The sequence below is a fragment of the Pleurodeles waltl genome, chromosome 2_2, assembly GCF_031143425.1.
Source record: "Pleurodeles waltl isolate 20211129_DDA chromosome 2_2, aPleWal1.hap1.20221129, whole genome shotgun sequence".
Taxonomy (NCBI): domain Eukaryota; kingdom Metazoa; phylum Chordata; class Amphibia; order Caudata; family Salamandridae; genus Pleurodeles; species Pleurodeles waltl.
In genome coordinates, this window is record NC_090439.1 from 345,386,954 (window position 1) to 345,398,669 (window position 11,716).

Genomic DNA, 11,716 nt, shown 5'->3' on the forward strand with positions numbered 1-11,716 from the left:
TAGTAATTCACAAAGATCATGTGGCTGAAAGGATGAAGAAAGTGGGGAGAAGGAGGGGCAGACGGGCATAAAACATGCAAAGCACCTGACTAAGAGGAAGGAGAAAGCATTGAGAATGAGAGACAGGCAGGCAGCAGGGACGCAGACCACTGGGCTGAGAAGATGGAGAAAAAGGCTGCAAGGGAGAAGAAAGTGGTAAGAAAGTGGTGAGAAGGAGGGACAAGCAGGCATGTAACTTCGGGGCTGAGAGGCAGGCGAAAGTGGTGAGAAGGTTGAACAGGCAGGCAACAGGCATGCAGACCACGGGGCTGGGAGGCCAGAGAAAGCAGTGAGAAGAGGAGACAGGCGGAATGCAGGTACACAGATCACAATCAATCAATCATTAAACTTGTAAAGTGCACTACATACCCACAAGGGTCTCAAGGCGCTGGGTAAAAAAGGGTGGGGGTGCTGCTACTGCTCGAAGAGCAAGGTCTTGAGGTGTCTTCTGAAGGTGAGCAGGTCTTGGATCTTTCTTAGGTTGGTCGGGAGGGTGTTCCAGGTCTTGGCGGCGAGGTAGGAGAAAGATCTGCCACCGGAGGATTTTTGTTGGATGCGGGGGATGGAGGCGAGGGCGAGATTGGAAGAGCGGAGCTGTCGGATGGGGATGTAGAAGCTGAGTCTGTTGTTCAGGTAGGCAGGTCCGTTGTTGTGGAGTGCTTTGTGTGCGTGGGTGAGGAGCTTGAAGGTGATTATCTTGTCGACGGGGAGCCAGTGCAGGTCTCTCAGGTGGGGGGTGATGTGGCAGCGGCGGGGTATGTTGAGGGTAAGTCGGGCGGAGGCGTTTTGGATGCGCTGGAGGCATTGCAGGTGCTTGGACGGGATGCCTGCGTAGAGTACGTTGCTGTAGTTGAGCTTGCTGCTGACGAGGGCCTGTGTTACTGTTTTTCTTGTTTCAGTTGGGATCCATTTGTAGATCCTGCGAAGCATGCGGAGGGTGTTGTAGCAGGAGGAGGAGATGGCATTGACCTGTTTTGACATGGAGAGGGATGAGTCGAGGATGAAGCCAAGGTTGCGTGTGTGGTCAGTTGGTGTCGGTGGGGTCCCCAGCGAGGCTGGCCACCACGAGTCGTCCCAGGCAGAGGGGGTGGGCCCAAGGATGAGAGGAAGGAGAAAGCAGTGAGAGGGATTGACAGGCAGCCAGGAGGCACACAAATCATGTAGGTGAGAGTGAGGAGAAAGTGGTGAAAAGGAGGGACAGGCAGCCAGCAGGCATGCAGACCATGAGGCTAAGGGCAAAAAGAAGGCATTGAGAAGGAGGGACAGGCTAGCAGCAGACATGCAGACCACAGGTCTGAGAGGAAGGAGAAAGTGGTGAGAAGGAGGAACAGGCAGGAAGCAGGAATACAGACCACAAGGCTGAGAGCGAGGAGAAAGGAGTGAGAAAGAGGAACACGCAGGCAGCAGGCAAGCAGACTACAGGGCTGAGAGGCAGGAGGAAGCAGTGAGAAGGATGAACAGAAAGGGAGCAGGCACCGCGACCACGGGGCTGAGAGCCCAGAGAAAGCAGTGAGAAGGGTTGACAGGCAAGCAGCAGAATGCAGATCACAGAGCTTGAAGGGAGGTAAAAGCAATGAGAAGGAGGGAGAGGTAGGCACACAGACAATGGGACTGAGAGTCCAGAAAAAGTAGTGAGAAGGAGGAACAGACAGGCAGCAGGTATGTAGACCATGAGGCTGAGGGGAAAAAAGAAAATGGTGAGAGGGAGTGACAGCCAGGCAGTAGGGATGCACACAATTGAGCTGAGAGCCCAGAGAAAGTGGAGCAAAGGAGGGTCAATTAGGCAGCAGGCACGCATACCACGTGGCTGAAAGGATGAAGGAAGTGGCGAGAAGGAGGGGCAGACAGGCAGAAGGCATGCAGACCACTTGGCTAAGAGTAAGGAGAAAGTGGTGAGAAGGAGGGACAGGCAGACAGCAGGCAGGCAGACTACAGGGCTGAGAAGATGGAAAAGGAGGTGAGATGGAGGGACAGACAGACAACAGGCATGCAGACCACAGGACTGAGAGTGAGAAAGAGGGACAGTCAGGCAGCAGGAACGCAGACCACAAGCCTCAGAGCCCTGAGAAAGCAGTGAGAGGGAGGGAGAGGCAGGCAGCAGGCATGCTGACCAGGGGCTGGGTCCCAAAGAAAGCCGTGAGAAGGAGGGACAGGCAGGCATGGAGTCCATGGAGATGAGAGGGAGGAGAAAGCGGTGAGAAGTATAGACAGGCTGGCAGCAGTCACCCTGATCACGGGGCTGAGAGCTCAAATTAAGAACTGAAAAGGAGGGATACGAGGGCAGGAGGCATGCAGTCCACGGGGTTGACAGGACAACGAAAGCAGTGAGAAATAAAGAGAGGCAGGCAGCAGACATGTAGCCACAGGACTGAAAGGAAGAAGGAAGCAATGAGAAGGGGTGACAGGCACATATCTGGCACACAGACCACAGGGCTGAGAGGGAAGAGAAAGCTGTGAGAAGTAGAAACATGGAGGCAGCAGGCCCACAAACAATGGGGCTGACAGCCTTGGGAAAATAGTGAGAAGGAGTGACAAGTAGACAGCAGGCATTCAGACAATGGGACTGAGAGGAAGGATAAAGCGGTGAGAAGTAGGGACAAGCCGGCATGAGGCACGTAGATCAAGGGGCTCAGAGGGAGAAGAAAATGGTGAAAAGGCAGAACAGGCAGACACCAAGAACATAGGCCATGGGGCTAAGAGCCTGGAGAAAGCAGTAAGAAAGAAGGACAGGCAAGCAGGAGGCATGCACACCATTGGGCTGAGAGCCCAGAGAAAGTGGTGAGAAGGAGGGACAGGTAAGCAGCAGGCATGCAGACCACAAGGCTGAGAGGATGGAGAAAGCGGTGAGAAGAAGGGACAGGCAGGCAGCAGGCATTCAGACCAGGGTATGAGAGACCGGAAAAACCGGTGAGAAGGAGGCACAGGCAGGCAACAGGCATGTGGCCACGGGGCTGAGAGAGAGGAAAAAGTGGTGAGAAAGAGAGACAAGTTGGCTTGGCAGCAGGCACTCAGACTTCAGGGCTGAGAGGGAGAAGAAAACAGTGAGCAGAACAAACAAGCAGGCATGCAGACAACAGGGCTGAGAGCCCAATGAAAGCGGTAAGGAGGAACAGCCAGACTGCAGGAACAAAGATCACGGGGATCAGAGGAAGGTGAAAGCAGTGAGAGAGTTGATTGGTAAGCAGAAGCGACACAGACCATGTAGCTGGAAGGCAGAAGAAAGCGGTGAGAAGGAGGGGGAGGTAGGCAGAAGGCATGCAGACCATAAGGCTGAGGGAAAGAAGAAAGCATTCAGAAGGCGGGACAGGCTTGGAGTAGGTGCCCAGCACAAGGGACCGAGAGGAAGGAGAAAACACTGAGAGAGATTGACAGGCAGCAGGCATGCACACAATGGAGCTGAGAGTACAGAGAAAGTAAAGAGAAGGAATGACAGGTAGGTAACAGACAAGCAGTCTACAGGGCTGAAACAACAAAGAAAGTGGTGAGAAGGAAAGAGAGGCAGGCAGTAGGCATGCAACCCATGGTGCTGAGAGGAAAGAGGACATGGTGAGAAGGAGGGACAGGCAGCCTTGCAGACTATGGGGCAAAGAAGATGGAGAAAGTGGTCATAAGGAGGAACAAGCAGGTACCAGGCATGCAGGCCAGGGGGCTGAGAGGGAGGTGAAAATGGTGAGAAGGAGGTACAGGCAGGCATTAAGCATGCAGACCACAGGGCGGAGAGGGAAGAGAAATCAGTGAGATGTAGGTTCATGCATGCCGTAGGTAAGCAGTACATTTGGCTGTGAGCCCCGATACATCTCTGAGAAGGAGGGACAGGCAGGCAGAAGGCATGCAGACCATGAGGCTGGGAGCAAGAAGAAAGCAGTTAGAAGGAGGGACAGGCACACAGAACACAGGGTTGAAAGCCTGCAGAAAGCAGTGAGAAGGAGGGACAGACAAGCAGCAGGTAACAAGACCTTGGGGCTGAGAGCAAGGAGAAAGTGGTGAGAAAGAGATTCAGGCAGACAGCATGCATGCAGACCAGGGGCCTGAGAGCCCGGAGAAAGCGGAAAGAAGGAAGGGCAGATACGGAGCAGGAACACAGACCACAGGGCGCATAGCCCTGAAAAAGCGGTGAGATGAATGGGCAATCAGACAGCAGGCATGCAGGCACGTGGGTGAGAGCCAAGAGAAAGCATTGAGAAGGAGAGACAGGCAGGCACCAGGCTCGCAGGCCACAAGGCAAAAGGACAAAGAAAGCAGAGAGAAGGAGGAACAGACAGAGAGTAGGCACACAGACCATGGGGCTAACACGGAGGATAAAGTTGAGAGAAGCAGTGACTGGCAGGCAGGGGGTGTGGAGACAACAGGGCTGAGAGTGCGGAGAAAGTGGTGAGAAGGAGAGTCAGACAGAAAGCAGGCATGCAGAACCGGGGCCAGAAAGTGAGAAAAAAATAGAGACAAGGAGGAACAGACAAGCAGCAGGCATGCAGACCACAGGCGGATTGCACGAAAAAAGCAGTGAGAAGGATGGACAGGCAGGCATCAGGCATGCAGACCATGGGATGAGAGGGATGAGAAAGCTCTGAGAAGGTGGGACAGGCAGGCAGCAGTCACGCAGATCATGGGGCTGAGAGACCAAACAAAGGAGTCACAATGAGGGACATGAGGGCAGGAGGCAAGCAGTCCTCATGGTTGAGAGGACAGAGAAAGTAGTGAGAAAGAAAGTTAGGCATGCAGACCACTGAACTGAAAGGAAGGAGAAAGCGGTGAGAAGGAGTGACTGGAAGAGATGCATAGCATGGGGCTGAGAGGGAGGAGAAAGCTGTGAGAAGGGACAGGTAGGCAGCAGGCACACAGACCATGAGGCTGAGAGCCCAAAGAAATTGGTGAGAAGAAGAGAGCAGGCAGACAGCAGGCACACAGAACACAGTGCTGAGAGGGCAGAGAAAGCAGTGAGAAGGAAGGACCACCATGTAGTGGGAATGCTGACAACAGGGCTGATAGGCAAGATAAAGCAATGAGACAGAGGGACAGGCAAGCAGAAAACATGTCTGAAAGCCAAGAGAAAGTGGTGAGAAGGAGGTACAGGTAGGCACCAGGCTCGCAGGTCACAAGGCAAAAGGGCAAAGAAAGTATAGAGAAGGAGGGACAGACAGAGAGCAGGTACACAGATTATGAGCCTGACAGGGAGGATAAAGTTGTGAGTAGGAGTGACAGGCAGACAGGGGAGTGCAGAACATGGGGCTAAGCATGCGGAGAAAGTAGTGAGAAGGATGGAAAGACAGGCAGCAGGCATGCAGACCATGGGGGTGAGAGGGAGGAGAAAGCTGTGAGAAGCAGGGACAGACAGGCAGCAGTCATGCAGATCATGGGGCTGGGAGCCCAAAAAAATGAGTGAGAAGGTGAGACATGAAGGCAGGAAACATGTAGTCCTACTGGGTGAGAGGACAGAGAAAGCAGTGAGAAAGAAAGACAGGCAGGCAGCAGACATGCAGACCACTGGACTGAAAAGAAGGAGGGAGTGGTAAGAAGGAATAACAGGCAGGCATGTAGGCTCTGGGGCTGAGAGGGAAGAGAAAGCTCTGAGAAAGAGGAACATGCAGGTAGCAGGTACACAAACCACAGGGCTCAGAGCCTAGGGAAAGTGGTTAGAAAGAGTAACAGGTAGACAGCAGGCACAAAGACAATGGGGCTGAAATTATAAATAATGTGGTGAGAAGGAGGGAAAGGTAGTAGTGGGCACACAGACCACAAGGCTGAGAGCAAGGAGAAATTAGTGAGAAAGAGGGATACAAAGGCAGCAGGCAAGCAGACCACAGGGCTGAGAGGCAGGAAAAAGCAGTGAAAAGGATGGACAGGAAGGGAGCAGGCGCACAGGCCACAGGACTGAGAGCCCAGAGAAAGCAATGAGAAGGAGGGTGTAGTGCTTTCCTCTTATTTAGTTTCTAAGCACTAACATAACACAACAGAAATGCACTTTAGAGGTCAAAGAAGACTTTTATTGTTATTTTATTCTTCCCCAACCACAATGTTTATGAATGAATGACGAATTAGTAGCTTTCAAGTCCGCGTTAATCAAACAAAATATATCAGTTTGCAATATACACAGCAGGTTATATTTATAAGATATTGTATGCAAAGCAAAACAAATACTTCACCGTGTAGGAACTATTTACAGCTACATCTTTCTAAGGTCTGCAAGCTGAGACCCCTGTCAGCCGCGAGAAAGAGTGTCATCTACCCACACGGGATGCTGGCAACTGGCGCCAAGCTCCAGCACGAGGTCCGGCAGATTCGAATCTGACTCTCTGCAGCCTGTTACATTCGTTACAAAGGTGTGCCCCCTCCTCTCAGACCTGGGAAACTGAGCAAGCCTTTTGGAGACTGGCCAGGTCTCCAAGACTACTCCTGTTCCCAAGCTCAAGGGAAGAGAAACAACGCCCATGTACTCTCTCTTATCAGGTCTAGTCTACTGTGAGAGCAAAACATCTTGGTTCTCTGGTGCAAAAACACAGCTTGGAAAAATACAGAACTCCACGTTAAAGGCAATGGGCAGCTAACCTAAATATCAAATGCAATGTCATGTTAAAGGCAATAGGCAGCTAACCTAAATATCAAATGCAATGTCTAGTGTCATGTCAAAGCCAATAGGCATCTAAGCTGAATACAAAATACAATGTCTTATATCATGTCAAAGCCCATAGGCAGCTGAGCTGAATACAAAATGCAATGTATAATATCATGTCAAAGCCAAAAGGCAGCGGAGCTGAATACAAAATGTAATATATGATATCATGTCAAAGCCAATAGGCAGAATATCTAATAGCATGTCAAAGTCAATAGGCAGCTAAATTGAATACATCATGTCAAAGCCAATAGGAATGCAATGTCAAAGCCAATAGGCGGCTAGACTGGATACAGCATGTCAAAGCCAATAGGCAGAATACAGAATGTAATGGCTAATGCAATGTCAAAGCCCATAGGCGGCTAAACTGAATACAGAAAGCAATGGCTAATGCCATGTCAAAGCCAATAGGCGGCTCAACTGAACAAAACATACCATGTGCTACTGGTGAACATTGAGCAACTAATATGCGCAGTGGTGAAACACAAAGTCATTGGTCAAAACAAACTTTATCAAATGGCAGGAGATTCCGCCCTTTGACCAATGAATTTTTGTTTCACATATCTCATATTTCAAACAAACATAAAAAAAAAACATCAGCACAAAAAAAACATTATGATCAAAGCAATCCCTGTAAAGCAATAGAAGTGAATTAACACATTGATCTCATAACCTTTCACATCAGATACATCTACATAGAAAAGACTGGGCAATTTTTTTTTTTTTTTTTTTTCTGAATGAGTCTCTAATTCAACAGTGTTAGCAATTTGATGTGGCATGAGTTCTGCTCATGTAAAGGTGCACGGTCCACCTGAAAGGTTTTCTGGAAGGTAAGCAAAAGTCAGAGTTCCATACGAGAGGGAAAAAAAAAAAAAACACAGCAAACAAGTTGAACTTGAACTGAAGGCGCAGTTTGCGCAAAATGGATCCATGGTGCTGGCACTTTACTCAGCCAGGTTCAGGTTGGGGATTCGGTCCCTTCCCCGACCCCACACGCACACACCGGAAGGGGGACCACACAGCGCACTCAGGGACAGTGGCGAAACGTGGTAGGATCTGCAAAAGAAACAAGTATGACTTTTCTTGCAAATAACATTTTTCATTTAAACTGCACCCTTCCTCTTTCTTTCCCTGTTTTATAATCAGCAGGACGTTTTTGAGGCCCTTTGTTATATTTTCTGCAGGTTCTGGAGGATCACTTGGGGCTTCAGCCCACACATCAGCACTGAGGTTTTTATCTGCTGCGCCACAGCTTCCCTTTTCTTGCACTGTCAGAAGGGCTGGGGCAGACTCATTCTTTACCAAACCTCCATTCACTGCACTTTTGCCAATTTGGGCCATTCTGTCTCCAATTTGTATGAATGAATCAGATTCTTTTCTAGGTATCAGCATAATTTCGATTTTTCCTTGGTAATTTGCAGCAATCACTCTCCCTAAAACCTGATCAATTTGCCATTTCTGTTCTGGTAACTTTCCTCTCCCCCACTGCTCTGTGACTGCTTGCATGACAGATTGCTTTTGTGCGTGCTGCACAGTTTTTATCAAATCTAGGGGAATGTGCATCTCTCTCCTCTCTGCCCACCTGTAAGTGGCTTTTTCACATTTCTGGTGCACCCACATAGCCATCCCCACTAAGGCAGAATTCTGGGTGAACACTTCTCTCTCTGCATTTTTCTCATTAACATCTGCAAGGTAATTGAACCAGTTAGGTGCTAAAACATTATCAAAGAACCAAAAATCAGCATAAAAATGACACATCTCACGTAGCTCTTGCTTTAAAATCTGACACACATTATACAACTCCATTCCTTCTCCTGTGCCAGAAAACAACATTTCAGTCAATGAATCATTAGTAAAACAAATATGCTTTTTATCTTCAGTAGACACGAATTCAAATGGTGCACACAATTTCATTGGTAACTCTTTTATCTGTGGTACTCTAGCCCTGTCTTGCAAGTACCAGATCCATTGTATGATTCTAGCTAGGGGCACTATTTTCCTTCCCTGTTCTTGATTTAAATGTACATAAGTATTTCCTTCTTGCACTGCGCAGAAACCTAAAGTCTGCATTATTTCATTTGCCAAATCACAAGCGCGCAACTGCATATAATTTTTCACAGTGACCATATACAAAAGTGTTAGGATTTCACTCAAATGAGGGCTATTCTTTTTCCAAAAATCAAACAAGCTAATGAAACTCGGGGTGTCTTGCTCTAAAATCCTTCGTTTTACTTGTGCATTTTGCAACGGTAACTCGTAAATCACATTCTGACTCTCGTCCGTGTTATCAGTTAAGGAATGCATTTTGGCTGCCAAAAACCCTGGCTCACACGAAAGCTCAGTGCAGCTCGGAGCTGTCTTAACCCCCTCATTACTGGAATGGGACAAGAACGATTCTTCATTTTTATAACTTTCAGCATAATTTTGAATTATCGTATCCTGGCTAATTTGCTCACGTAAATTCCTATTTTCATGTTCCAACTTCCTACATTTCTCCTGCATTTCTCTGTAAGCAGATAAAGGTATCCAGACCTTTCTGTCATCATTACTTCCAAAACACACGTTTTCTACATATATACAACAGGAATTATTTCTCAAAACATTATCAGGCCTTTTAGCTACACATGCATTTTCTTCTGTAATTCCCCAAACAGAAAACAATTCACAGTTTTTCTTAGCACCATCAGGCAGTTCATCAACACATGTATTCTCAGACATGGTCTGCCGTGCTACTGTGATTCTCCAAACAGAAAACAATTTCTGTAATTCTCCAAACAACAAAAAACAATTACACTTTTAAAGTGTGCACTTAGAAATCTACTAACTCGTCAAACCCCTTTAATCACCTCTTAATGACCGACCCCACTTCTGGTACCAATTGTAGTGCTTTCCTCTTATTTAGTTTCTAAGCACTAACATAACACAACAGAAATGCACTTTAGAGGTCAAAGAAGACTTTTATTGTTATTTTATTCTTCCCCAACCACAATGTTTATGAATGAATGACGAATTAGTAGCTTTCAAGTCCGCGTTAATCAAACAAAATATATCAGTTTGCAATATACACAGCAGGTTATATTTATAAGATATTGTATGCAAAGCAAAACAAATACTTCACCGTGTAGGAACTATTTACAGCTACATCTTTCTAAGGTCTGCAAGCTGAGACCCCTGTCAGCCGCGAGAAAGAGTGTCATCTACCCACACGGGATGCTGGCAACTGGCGCCAAGCTCCAGCACGAGGTCCGGCAGATTCGAATCTGACTCTCTGCAGCCTGTTACATTCGTTACAAAGGTGTGCCCCCTCCTCTCAGACCTGGGAAACTGAGCAAGCCTTTTGGAGACTGGCCAGGTCTCCAAGACTACTCCTGTTCCCAAGCTCAAGGGAAGAGAAACAACGCCCATGTACTCTCTCTTATCAGGTCTAGTCTACTGTGAGAGCAAAACATCTTGGTTCTCTGGTGCAAAAACACAGCTTGGAAAAATACAGAACTCCACGTTAAAGGCAATGGGCAGCTAACCTAAATATCAAATGCAATGTCATGTTAAAGGCAATAGGCAGCTAACCTAAATATCAAATGCAATGTCTAGTGTCATGTCAAAGCCAATAGGCATCTAAGCTGAATACAAAATACAATGTCTTATATCATGTCAAAGCCCATAGGCAGCTGAGCTGAATACAAAATGCAATGTATAATATCATGTCAAAGCCAAAAGGCAGCGGAGCTGAATACAAAATGTAATATATGATATCATGTCAAAGCCAATAGGCAGAATATCTAATAGCATGTCAAAGTCAATAGGCAGCTAAATTGAATACATCATGTCAAAGCCAATAGGAATGCAATGTCAAAGCCAATAGGCGGCTAGACTGGATACAGCATGTCAAAGCCAATAGGCAGAATACAGAATGTAATGGCTAATGCAATGTCAAAGCCCATAGGCGGCTAAACTGAATACAGAAAGCAATGGCTAATGCCATGTCAAAGCCAATAGGCGGCTCAACTGAACAAAACATACCATGTGCTACTGGTGAACATTGAGCAACTAATATGCGCAGTGGTGAAACACAAAGTCATTGGTCAAAACAAACTTTATCAAATGGCAGGACAGAGGGACAGGCAGATTGCAGGTACACAGATCAAGTGGCTGAGAGGGAAGAGAAAGCAGTGAGAAGTATTGACAGGCAAGCAGCAGGCATGCAGATCACATAGCTGAGAGGGAGGGGAAAGCAGTGGGAAGGAGGTAGAGGCAGGCAGCAGGCACGTAGACCATGGGCTGAGAGCCCAGAAAGAGTAGTGAGAAGGAGGGAAAGGCAGGCATGCAGACCACGAGGCTGAGGGCAAAAAGAAAGTATTGTGAAGGAGGGACAGGCTGGCAGCAAGCACACAGAACATGGGGCTGAGAGAAAGAAGAAAACAGTGAGAGGGAGTGACAGCTAGGCAGCATCCATGCACACAATTGATCTAAGAGTCCAGAGAAAGTAGAGAAAAGGAGGGACACATAGGTAGTAATTCACAAAGATCATGTGGCTGAAAGGATGAAGAAAGTGGGGAGAAGGAGGGGCAGACGGGCATAAAACATGCATAGCACCTGACTAAGAGGAAGGAGAAAGCATTGAGAATGAGAGACAGGCAGGCAGCAGGGACGCAGACCACTGGGCTGAGAAGATGGAGAAAAAGGCTGCAAGGGAGAAGAAAGTGGTAAGAAAGTGGTGAGAAGGAGGGACAAGCAGGCATGTAACTTCGGGGCTGACAGGCAGGCGAAAGTGGTGAGAAGGTTGAACAGGCAGGCAACAGGCATGCAGACCACGGGGCTGGGAGGCCAGAGAAAGCAGTGAGAAGAGGAGACAGGCGGAATGCAGGTACACAGATCACAATCAATCAATCATTAAACTTGTAAAGTGCACTACATACCCACAAGGGTCTCAAGGCGCTGGGTAAAAAAGGGTGGGGGTGCTGCTACTGCTCGAAGAGCAAGGTCTTGAGGTGTCTTCTGAAGGTGAGCAGGTCTTGGATCTTTCTTAGGTTGGTCGGGAGGGTGTTCCAGGTCTTGGCGGCGAGGTAGGAG

General features: G+C 48.0%; 1 long non-coding RNA gene across 1 annotated transcript; it reads right to left on the minus strand.

Annotated features, from left to right (window-relative positions):
- Positions 1-5,998: 5,998 nt before the first annotated feature.
- LOC138282373 (uncharacterized) lies at positions 5,999-10,752 on the minus strand. The gene is made up of 2 exons (XR_011200942.1): positions 8,229-10,752; positions 5,999-7,702 (listed from the first exon to the last, which is right to left on the minus strand). It is a non-coding gene; the product is annotated as an uncharacterized lncRNA (long non-coding RNA).
- Between the last annotated feature and the right edge of the window lie 964 nt (positions 10,753-11,716).